The sequence below is a fragment of the Rhinopithecus roxellana genome, chromosome 10, assembly GCF_007565055.1.
Source record: "Rhinopithecus roxellana isolate Shanxi Qingling chromosome 10, ASM756505v1, whole genome shotgun sequence".
Taxonomy (NCBI): domain Eukaryota; kingdom Metazoa; phylum Chordata; class Mammalia; order Primates; family Cercopithecidae; genus Rhinopithecus; species Rhinopithecus roxellana.
The window spans coordinates 55,566,992-55,570,138 of NC_044558.1; the positions used below are offsets into that span (position 1 = coordinate 55,566,992).

Here is a 3,147-nt window from a genome sequence, read left to right on the forward strand (position 1 = left end):
TGTACGCTGAGTAAATGGCTTTGTAACTTTACTTCATTCTCTTCATTTACATAGGGCATACATCAAGTAACCAGTGGAAACCTCTAGAGGGCATTTAAACCCCAGAAAATTCTGTAGTGGGGCTCCTGAACCCCTATGCTCAGGCCTGCTCCCACCCTGTGGAGTGTACTTTCATTTTCAATAAATCTCTGCTTTTGTTGCTTCATTTTTTCCTTGCCTTGTTTGTGCATTTTGTCCAATTCTTTGTTCAAGATGCCAAGAATCTGGACTCTCTCCATTGGTAACACAATCATGGCTCACTGCAGCCTCGACCTTCCGGGCTCAAGTGATCTTCCCACTTCAACCTCCCAAGCAGCTGAGACCACAGCCACATGCCATCAGGCCTGGCTAATTTTTTATTTTTATTTTTGTAGGGACGGGGTTTCATCCATATTTCTCAGGCTGGTTTTGAACTCTAGGCTCAAGCAATGCACCCGCCTTGGCCTCCCAAAGTGTTGGGATTACAGATGTGAGCCACTGTACATGGCCACCATAGTTTCTTTATCCATGTGTTTTTTTTTTTTTTTCTCAAGTCAGTAACTTTTTAATAAAATGAGCAGAATCCCATCATAACAGTTCTTTGTTACATGAATTCAAATACACAGCAGACCAATCATGTTCCCTGAAATTTAACAATCATACTTAAAGGCCTGTTAGTGCTGTCCCTCAAGACTCTAATTCTAAAGGGCTTCCTTTGAATTCCCTTTATAAAGCTTTGTGCAAAGAGCTTAAGCACCAGTAAGAAAGACTGTTGCTAGCATTTTTATTTCATCATCAGCAACAAACATGCAGTTTCTTTCTCCGATGTGCATGGCACTGTAAAATGGGTGCTACACTCTGTCTTGTGGTACAAAGTTTATAAATACAATATACCGATACAAAGTTGAAGCCATTAAAAAGAGCTTAATAACAACCACGAGGAGACAGTTACATCTGGAGTGCTGATGGAATCTATGAAGAGATTTAGAAACAAGACATAAACTCAAACACTACGGTAAAAGTTTTACTTGGGAAGGGGCCAGAGGGGAACTTCTATGTGCTACTGATAGATTTTTAAAGTTGCTCCAAATTTACTTTCTTTCTGCTATTATCTTTAAATACTGCAAAGTATTGTGAGCTGCATCACTTTGTGCATTGCCACAGGAGATACCGGAGCCATGACAGACCGTGATGGGGCTGGTGGACAGTTCGGCAAGACATTGATACCGTCCATTGGCGCTCAGTTTATCTATATCCAAATATGTTATATTAAAACCTTGTTCCATGGCAATTTCACTAAGCAGCTGGATGTAATCTGTATTTGGAATACTAAGGAGGCTTCTTTTCAGTAAGTTGATCTTTTCACCTGGAGAATTCCTCAAGGAATGCCAAGTACGTCCTAAAGAATGTCCCACTACATTTGTTAAAGAAATGTGGTTCTCTGGAGAAATATTACTAAATTTGGCAAGAAATTTCTCAGCAGCATTCCTTTTGGCTTGCTTTTTTGATGCCCCCTTTCCAGTTTCCATAAATGACTCTAGCCTGCAAACTGTGGTGTATTCTCTCTTATGAGCAGGTCCTCCCTCCTGGGAAAGGGTATATTCAGGAAGTCTCCAGCCATGATGAATGGACAATTCCTGTAATGAACCAATAGGATTAAGCTGGTTCTTTGGTTGCTTGGAAGGGTCAGGCATTAAGGGGTCAGGAACTGCAAAGTAAATACTTGCATTGTCTTTCAAAATGTTTATGGCAGCCTCTGCAGCTCTATGTTTCGCCCGCTTCTTACTTGTACCTTCACCTCTGCAGGTTATGTCACCAATGGTTACTCTGAAGGTGAAAGTGGGCACGTGTATTTGCACATCAGATCTTTCACATTCATAAACTGGGATGTTCTTGGTCTTCATGCCATATTCGTGTAATACCTGAATCGGTGTTTTCCCTGGCATAGCTGTTATCATCTTCCCCAAACTGAAGGTCCCACTGTCCTCGCGCTCCAGCGGCAGGGCCTCGGAGGGTACCTGCTCTGGGACATGGCGAGAAGGGACTGCTCAGCGGCTGGAGGAAGAGCGGTGCGGAGTGACCTGCTTGCTCCCCGGGTCGCTGGTCTGCAGGAGGAGCTCCAGCGCCGCCGCCTCCTCCGACTGCACTTCTCCATTTGTTTGTTGATGAACGTGTACGTTGTTTCCATATCTTGGCTATTGTACACAATGCTGCAGCGAATGTGGGAGTGCAGATATCTTTATGTGGTAGTGATTTCATTTCATTTGGATATATACCCAGAAGACAGATTGCTAGGTCTTATGGTAGTTCTATTTTTTTCTTAAAAAAAATTTTTTTTTTCCCGACTACAAAGACTCAGAGGTCTTTCCAGTTCTCTGTTGATCCTGAGACTAACAACTGGAGACTGAGGCCGGAGCAGCTGGCAGCTGTGCTTGTCCGTTTCCTGTCAGAGCGATCCCAAGTTTCCTCTGGACCCGTCCCACGGTCCCTCCACAGGAGCGAGAGAGGATGGGGAAGCACTGTGGGGAGACCACCAAAGATGGCTGGACAGTGGGAGAGAGCACGTCATGAAGCATCCCAGCCTCGTGTTGAGGTTCCAAACTTAGAAACAAACCCCTCTGTACAGGGGGATTGTGGTGAGTGACAGTCAAGGTCATGGTGTGTGTTTTCTCACTCTTGAATGCAAGTGGAAGAGAGAAAATGACTCAGGACGCCATTGTAACGGTTCCTGGAAGCTGGACCCTCTCATTGGCATATACACTACTCCTTGCCACAGGGCACAGTCCCACCGGGATCCACTTCCAAAGTTTGTCTGGATGGTTGAAGGCCTCGCTTAGTTGTACTGGATTCTCAGGGAGCCCTCAGTGGCCTTTGGCTTTGAGTGCTGTGTTTGCCTTTTACCGGAGGGCAGCAGTGTGGGAATTCCTGTCTTCCCTGTAGCATATTCTGCTGGATTGCACTACTGGCTGAGAAAGGACAAGTTGCCATTCAAGTCTAGGGTAGGCTTCCAGCTGCCTTAATAGAGGTACTCAAGTCTTTTGGGTAGTGAGCTGGAAAGCCTACAGGAAAAGACGGGCACCTATTTTCATTTGAAAACTTTGATTCATGGAACCTTTAAACCTTTAAAAT

General features: G+C 44.6%; 1 pseudogene across 1 annotated transcript; it reads right to left on the reverse strand.

Moving 5' to 3' along the window:
• Positions 1-1,053: 1,053 nt before the first annotated feature.
• LOC104673716 lies at positions 1,054-2,155 on the reverse strand (annotated as a pseudogene). Its single transcript, XR_004059620.1, has one exon. The product of XR_004059620.1 is annotated as an interferon-inducible double-stranded RNA-dependent protein kinase activator A pseudogene (transcript).
• Positions 2,156-3,147: the final 992 nt, after the last annotated feature.